The following is an 8861-nucleotide window of genomic DNA, read 5'->3' on the forward strand; positions in this document are numbered from 1 at the left end:
TATTGTAGTATTCTGCTTGACAACGTAGGCAAAAGCATTGAAATTGAAGAGTTGAACATTTCATTAGGGGTGGGGTACATTAATGAACACGACATAATTAGGGTGCTTGTGCACTGTAATTTTTGTCATTGCCACCTATCCATATACCAAGTTTTATTTCAATACCATAAGCAGTTTTAAAGTAATGCTCTGGTCAAGACAAAACGGCAAAGGGCAATAATTATGTAATTAGCTTAAAAACAGCTATAGTCATTGTGCACTGCACTTCCTCTCGTTGTGCTAAATACCATTGAATGATGTTTAATGAAATTCCAAAAAAGTAGTTTTCTAGTTATGTTCCGGACAGGGAAAGATACAAAGGGAATAACTCTTGCAATACGCTGAAATAGAGTTATTGTTCATGTACACTGCAGTTCTAATCATATAGGGGGAGGGGGCAACGTCACCATGCTGGAATGACAACTTGTAGGGAAGAATAAGTTTCCTCATCATGAAAAAGTGATATGAAATAACAATTTAACAATTTTTGTAGTACTTTAATAAACATTATCATTTCGTCTGAATGTTGCAAACATAAATAGAACATAATTATTGAACTGTTATATAAAAAGTGAACATTGTTTACTAGATGAAATGCATTTATAACATAACATGCCTTGTTTTTAGCTGTTTAATAATACTAAAATGTACATAGTAAAGAAGAGTTGAAAATGGATGTTTTTAGACGATATTAACACAAAAACAGCATGTGTCTTATTGGACAATGGCAAATTTTTCAAATATGATAAAAATAACGCATTCAAACTGAATATGTATCAGACTATGTATGAAAGAAATAAAACCGTTTCTATTTTTCACAAAGGTTTTGAAATACAGCAATGCACATATAAGCATAAATAGGCCAAATATGCAAAAAATAATAATAGTAAACAATGTGTGAAAGTGATACTGAACACTTAAAATAATTTCTTTGTGCATTAAATGAATATATACCAGAAAAGCAATACTAAATCACGTCCAAAATGTATAATAACATGAAGAACACCCCTTTATGAATATCTTCATAACAAATCAGAGTACATGTAAACAATAATCATTTATATCATTAGTATTAAATGTGTGTAGTTTAAAGTGTGTTTTCATTTGCATTAAATTACATTGAAATATATACCAGAAAAGCAATTATAAAAATCCTTAAATGTATAAGAAACTGAAGACAATAAAGAATAACACTCATTTATGAATATCTCCAAAACAAATCAGAGGTCACCTAAACAATAATCATTCATATAATTAGTATCAAATGTGTCTAGTTTTTGTGTGTCTGTTCATTATCGTAAATGAGCATCTTCAAAGTGAAACTCTTTGAAATTTGAAATCAATACATATAATTGTATTTATAACACACATCAAATTGAATGATAAAACAATAACTACTTACTAAATAATGTATTTACTGAAATATTGTTTACTGATAACAAGCTTGTGACCCTGTTTATAATAGCAGAAAGCATGACAAATATTAAATGATTGGTGATTGCTTAAAGATTTAGTGTGGTCTACTATAGTATCTCAAGGCAGAAATAGCATGTTTTATGTTCATTCTTATTAGCAAATTGAACTCAAGATCCTTCATTAGAAACATTGTTGTTGACATCTATCAACCCATTTTAAAAAAAATCAAAACAATAATACAATAATATTAATTGTGATAAGTCTTATTTGGGAGTAAGAGTGCATCTTTGAAAATAGTGTGTGTGTTTTTTTCACTTAAATATGTAACAATTCAATTTGACAAATGAGACAAAAGTTAGGAAATAGAAGTAGTAATTGTACATAATACAAAACAACAACAAAAATCGACAAAGCTCAATATAACAGGAATTCTATATGAAAACACAAATCCTTAAAGGCCATAATTATTTAAACTGAATTAAGGTATAAGTAATACACTCTTTTATAAAGCTTTTACTGACAACATAGTTATTATCATGGCACACTATGGGACTTTTATCCAAATTTTGAAGATTTTTTACCATGAATTAAAAATATTTTGCCTATTTAAATATTTTATCAGAGCTTATTAAATAAACACAACAGTTTTTGGTGAAATAAACTTCAGTTAACAGAAAACATAAGTTCAACCAAACAGCATTATTTATACACATGCAAAAAAATCATTTTGATTGATCTTGTGAGTCTTAGGAACAGAGCAGTATTTCGATGTTTGAAAATATATTGCAGTTTTATAAATTCATAAAAAAAGTTAATAATAAGACAACCTGCTGAAATTATTTTAAATATTTTCTATGATGTCTGATGAACAATTTAAAAGACAATTTATGATAGTTTACCGTTCAGTTTTGAAGAAAATATACATAATGTCATGTAAATATACATTTTTATAACTAATAAAATGCTTAAAAATCAACCTTTTTCTTGTAAAAATTGATAAAGCTTAATTGGACTTATTCATAAAATGTAATCATTCAAATGAATGAATTTTACTTATGATACTAACTCAGAATTCAGATTTAAAAACAATGGATGTACTTTTAAATGTAAATTAAAATATGTAAAGAAACAAGAACACTAAGTATGCGGTAATGCCCCTCCAAAAATGTCAGAGTGAAAGTTCTCAACTAATGTCTTTTTAATATTATAACATGTAAACAGTCTTTGTTGGTAATCGATGTCTATTTGTTTTATTTAGTCAATGGTATTCTAACATTTAGAATCTTTCACAATAATTCTTCACTCTTCAACATTTGAAGTTTGGTTTGTTCCCATGCGTTTGTACTTGTAGTGTGTGCACAGATGATAATTACTCAATGCTGAGTCAATGCTGATTTGGTTTTCATGCCCCTTCAGGTTCTTTACCCATCTAGAATGTTTAGTGCTGTAAAAGAAAAAAAGTACTTTCTAACTAATTTGTATAGATAATAATACTGCCATACATATACAAAATAAAATATAAACAGTTTAAAATTTCTCAACATTATTTAAAAACAACAACAATAAGCTGATACATACATGACTGTATATAATATAAAGAAAATTACTAAATTTATCAATAAAATTCATCATCACCACCACCATCACCAACACCACCACCACCACCACCACCACTGGATTATTGAATACAGTGAGTTTATAAAACAACAAACACCAACTCAAATATGTTTTATATGAAATACTCACATCATCTCTATCAGATGTGACTGCCTTGTGGATAGACATGGATGTCAAATCTGTCTCAATGATCCAACAAAGTATTTAATGCAGGCTGGAATTCTTCATATAATAGTAATATTCAGTCATTTTCCTGCCTGAAAGAAATTAGACTTCTGATTATCAACCAACAGAAAACTACAACCGTAAAATACAAATGCACATGTATTACTTATACATTCTGCACTAATAACCGTTTTAGCCAGGAGTAAGGGTTGGTAGGCACAAATGTGTAGTTGTTGTGCATATGGTTGATAATGAACAACAGTATGGCGTTCAACGAGACCTACACCAAGCAAATGAATGTCGCTTGTGTCCAAGCTGTCGTGGCTTCCAGCCCGAAACCATGTACATCTTTTAATACAGTTTTATTTTGAAAATATGCAGTTTGTAAACAAATAATGGGTATTTTTAAGTCTAATATTTTTCTAAGATAAAACAATCAAATAAAAGATTACATACTCATAGCATATACATAAATGATGCACATAAGTACATTTAAAAATATGGTACATGTACATAATGCACCAGTCAATTGTAACCACGGCTCCCCAGGTCTGGGGATATGCCAGGGATAGTCGGGGAAATGGGCTGTGTTTTTACCTTTCAGGTGGCATCGCAGTGCGGGGTGAATGCGGTGGTTTTGTCTTTGAGCAAATTATAGCAGGGAATATGCCTTACCTAGGCTCCCTGGGGTACGGGGACATATGGCGAGGATTTGACCACCAATTCATCCCCGCAGGACGAGGATTTTACCCGAGGTTGGCTGGACCGAAAGTCAAAAGTCCCAGCTATTCCTCGGACCTGGGGGGGGGGGGGGGGGGGGGGGGCATGGTGACAATTGACTGGTGCATTATAAGTAGATGTAAAGTATGTAACATATATATTTATAGTACAACGCTGTCTTAACATTTAGCAAATAAAAATGATTTAAGTATTCCAAAGATAAATTAAAAAAACAAAACATTTTTGAACACATAAACGTACACAACTACTCAAGGATACTTACATGAATAGCCCTTTGATACGAATATCCCAGTTCCATGCTGATTGTTGACATTAGTTTTTTCAACAGAAAATCTTCTCTTACGCGTATAATTCACTTATAATCCATGTTTTACTGTAATTAGATGTATCGTAATCAACTGTCAGTGTACACTTTTAGTGTTTACTTATTTTAAACGTATATTCATGAGAAAACTTCTACGAGTTTCCAACTATTAATCAACGACGTAGAAATTCCATTATTGACCTATGAATAGCGGGGAAATACCTTCTGGTTCTAAAAATAGCAACATCCGGATATGTGTAGTGTTCTAAAAATAAAACAACTCGGGGGCAATCGTAATAAAATTTTACTAATGTCACCTTCAACACATTAACAAATAAAGTTAGGTAAACATTTAATTCCAATATAGATTAAATTAAAGAAAACAGCTTACCTCATGGTTTATTAATGCAGTAAACATAACAAAACAACATGAAACATAATTATTCCCATTCACATAATTACCGGTCCACACATTTTACATTTCATTCGGAACTCCTCCGAATGTTTACATTTCCGGCACATGATGAAACAGTAACCATATAATTATACAGATGTTGTGAAAGGATTGTTTAGCTCCATCGGCATTTCTGAGATTGCAACGCCCATTATCAGATGAATTGCATTAAATAATCATAAATAATTATATATTTAAAAAATACAACACTATCTTAATACTAGTTATAAATAAAAAATCTGAATTTATTCCAAATAAGACCAGTTGAATGCATTATTATACAGCGTATTGGCTCAGCCTCCACGCTTTGGCTCCAGCTCCCTGGCTTTGGCTCAAACCAGAATAGGAGTATAAACATGCTTATTCCGGTAATCAGGCGGTCATTTTTATTCCCGACAAAATAAAAGCACTCGATAATACTGACTTTATCTTAAATGTAAGCTTCTTGAGTAAAATTCAGCTGAAAATTGGTGAAAATGTTCTACTTTCGTTTGTAAACATTGATGTGTTTGATGGGAGAATCGGTTTAATAACTTCATAAACAATATATTTACAAAATAACCCAAATACGTGTGAAGATTAAACATATTTTTATGGCACTGCATTCCCCGATTTCTCAAATGAGCCCTCATAATTGTGATATTAGATAAAATAACGAGTCATACTTACGTTTTACGATGATATCCGTTCTTTTGGTCTAGCTCGGAAGTGTCATTGGATCCTTTTTATACACAGCTCCTAAAAGAGCTGGAGCCACTGTTTCGCATCCGTGAAATGGGGATATTGCGATGTTCCGCCCTGTAACGGTATGTTGAAAATTTGATCTGGTAAATAAATAATGTTATGATTGGTCTTTTCACTTCCTTAAATCTCAAATAAATGCTTAAATGTTATTGGCGGTAACCTCCTCTCCCCTTACCACATGTGACACTATATGTCGGTATTATGGAGTGGACGCAAGTCTTAAGGTGCGCGCCTTATGTACGGCACCCCACACCTTTTTACATCCAGTCCAGTAACCGCCTCTGGACGTAAACCAATTTTCCATCAAAATTAACTTTTGTCGCATTGCACAGCTTCTGGAATTGACCGACGTCTTGGTAGATTTTTTAACAATTCCAATTATATCACTGGCATAAATAAAATACACTGGACTGCACCATTTCAGAAATAAAATAATTACATTTAACTTTAAACTATGTATTGTTTCGGTTCTGTGTGAAGGGCGCAGGTCCCTGGTCGCGCTCCTATGTTTCCCTTTCCTTTAAGACCAACTCGTGTAACCGTCACTGTAGTCTTAAGCCCGCTTTAAATGCAATTTATGTAAATGATCGTATTTTCCTGAACTTATTTACCAAATTATCCAAATTTCAATTGAATATTAATTATGGTTTTTCTTTATAAGGACAAACATAAACTTGAAAGAGTGGAAACATGTTGAAAAGGTAATGTATTATGGCTATATGATAAAACGTTTACTTGAATGTCAACTTTTTCACTTTTTAACAGAGACTTCACCATCAAGTGTGTCACCAAATACGTTGTCATCGACTTCAACTGCCTCTTCAACTATGCCAACTACCTCTTCAACGACGTCAACTGCGTCCTCAAATGAGTCTTTAAACTCTTAGACTACGATATTGACAGGTTACATAGACGTATTATCAATGATCCCACCATCACAGACACCAGCGGTTGGAGTCACACGATCAACCACGTCATCGAGTGTATCAACATTTTCATCAAGTTTGTCCAAAACTGCGTTGTCACCGACGTCAACTACCCCATCAACTACGTCTTCCAACTGTGCATTTGGATCGGGTGTTTGTGTGACGCATACAGATGGTCTTGGCTCGAATGGTAAATATTACATTGCAGTTATCGCTGTTCTTGTTAAAAATGATAGAATTTTGCTGAACTTATTAAATAAACGATTTCATTTACCATTGGAAAAAACACCCTCGGGGTAAAACGTGAAGGCTCAAGATGGGAACCAGGTTGAGAAAGGTTACGTAATAAAGCTTGTTACCATTTTGTGAATGGGGCCACGGCCCTAATTAGCGACAAAATGCCTAACATTGTGAATGGTAATGTTTAAACAAAGAAACGTACCATCCAGGGTTTGAAATATTTTTAGTGAATAAGACTGCATTTACATATACCTGAACAACTTGACTTGTGTATGAGCTTGTTCTTATATTCTCTTGTTCTCTATATATACATATAGGCTTAAATAAACAAAAATAATTTGTTTCTGGCCCCTGTGTTGTTATGTAACATAGCGTTTGATTAAATGAAATAAAAAAAAACTATGCTGTCCATTTTTGTAATTTGATGATGAGAATTACGATAAAAAATATTGCTTCCGGTACTTCTTCCTCGCTTCCGGTATTTCCTCCTCGTTTGCGGATCTTGGGCCTTTCAAACATAAGTGCGTATTAATTCTCTTTTGCAGAAAACAATCGGAAACGGATGCGGGCCAATAGAGAGCCAATCATGAGCACATACATTTTTACGGGACGTTATTTGTTCAAAATAGACACTTACAAATGACAAAGTTTCGATTGTTATTGTCATAATAGGGATCAGATAGATATAACAATACAAAGCAAATTCAAGTATTAAACCGGATAACATGAAGTTAAAACAGAAGAAAATAAGTTATAAATAGAAATGTATAGTGTGTTCCTTTTCTTAAGTTGTTTTAACGAAAATGGTTGCCAATGTATATTAAATAATTATGCATATCATCATATCAAGACATATCCCAATCTTTGGCTAATAGTATCACCTATGTTTGGATTAAATAAAAATACACTTAAAAGTCTTGTGTCTGTTTATGAGCCTAGGGGTCATTGTATCCACAGTATAAGCATAATACATTAAATGTAATGACGGAGTTAAAAATATTAACACCTGGGGTTGGAATACTTACAAGTAAGGAATTTACATTCAGTAAACGCGTTGAAAGCCAATGATTCAGAGATGCACGTATATTTGCTGCTTCGTGGATTCCAAAAAAAAAGAGTTTTATGGCGCATGAAAAGTAAACATCATGGTCTATATTCCAGCGCAAGTAAGCCGCCGGTCTATTGTTCTGGGGGCGGTCCTGCTTCCCCTGGTATGCGTGGCGCTGATCGGAGGGCGCCAGTTACATGGCAAATAAAATGTAAACATCATGGTCTATATTCCAGCGCCAGCAAGCCGCCCTTCTATGTCGCTGGTGATAGCTGTTCTGCTTCCCCTGCATGTGGCGCTGATCGGAGGGCAGCAAAACTGAGGACCATCCCAATCGGATCCCGATCGGCTTTGTTTTACCGGAGATGGCCGACATGTAAAGATTTGATTAATATCTGCTCGACTCGAAACATTATCAATGTGACAGACATGGTGGCAACATTATCAATGTGACAGACATGGTGGCAACATTATCAATGTGACAGACATGGTGACAACATTATCAATGTGACAGACATGGGTCGTTCGTTTCCACCAGTATGTTACGAAAAGAATATTTAAGAAATTAGTTGTTTTTATTTTCGGAGATTTCGCTCTTTATACGAACCATACTATATAATCATTTATTTGTAACTGTCTTTTTGTTTATATTGTGTATAACAAGAAACCAGCTCCGACTGTTTAAAATTGTTCACCAATTATTCGCCTAGCATTTAAATTCCTTATGGTTTCTTTTCATATAAATAGTAATTTGTGTTCCAAAGCTTCAAATTAGGAAATCTAATATTGATCTCTGAAAATGAGCAATTTATCATCAATAGTGAAATTGAACCAGGTTGGGCCTGTGAACTTGAATATCTCTCTTTTTAACTCTCATCATATTAAAAGAGTTTCTTCCAAAAATAATCATTCAAAAAGAGCAACATGTAACATTTTATAGATAATAGAAATAAATAAAAAAGTTTGTTGTTAGTCGGGAACATTATTTAAGCCTTTATTTTTTAAATATTTATAATTTTCAAAAGTGGGCGAATTATTGGTACAGTACACTCATTGCAGTGGGTTTTACTGATGTGCGTGAAGTTAACACCGTAGCACCGTATCACCATATCACCGCGGGGATGCGATGCTAGCACCGTATCACCATCAAAATCAATACAATAAGAG

At 33.3% G+C, this 8861-nt stretch overlaps 2 long non-coding RNA genes across 2 annotated transcripts; one reads left to right on the forward strand and one right to left on the reverse strand.

Annotated features, from left to right (window-relative positions):
- Positions 1-521: 521 nt before the first annotated feature.
- LOC128236442 (uncharacterized) lies at positions 522-4374 on the reverse strand. Its single transcript, XR_008261356.1, has 3 exons — positions 4241-4374; positions 3202-3329; positions 522-2899 (listed from the first exon to the last, which is right to left on the reverse strand). It is a non-coding gene; the product is annotated as an uncharacterized LOC128236442 (long non-coding RNA).
- Positions 4375-4969: 595 nt separating this feature from the next.
- On the forward strand, positions 4970-8619 carry LOC128236443 (uncharacterized). The gene is made up of 4 exons (XR_008261357.1): positions 4970-5104; positions 5438-5542; positions 6246-6596; positions 7931-8619. It is a non-coding gene; the product is annotated as an uncharacterized LOC128236443 (long non-coding RNA).
- Positions 8620-8861: the final 242 nt, after the last annotated feature.

This window comes from Mya arenaria, chromosome 6, assembly GCF_026914265.1.
Source record: "Mya arenaria isolate MELC-2E11 chromosome 6, ASM2691426v1".
Lineage (NCBI taxonomy): Eukaryota > Metazoa > Mollusca > Bivalvia > Myida > Myidae > Mya > Mya arenaria.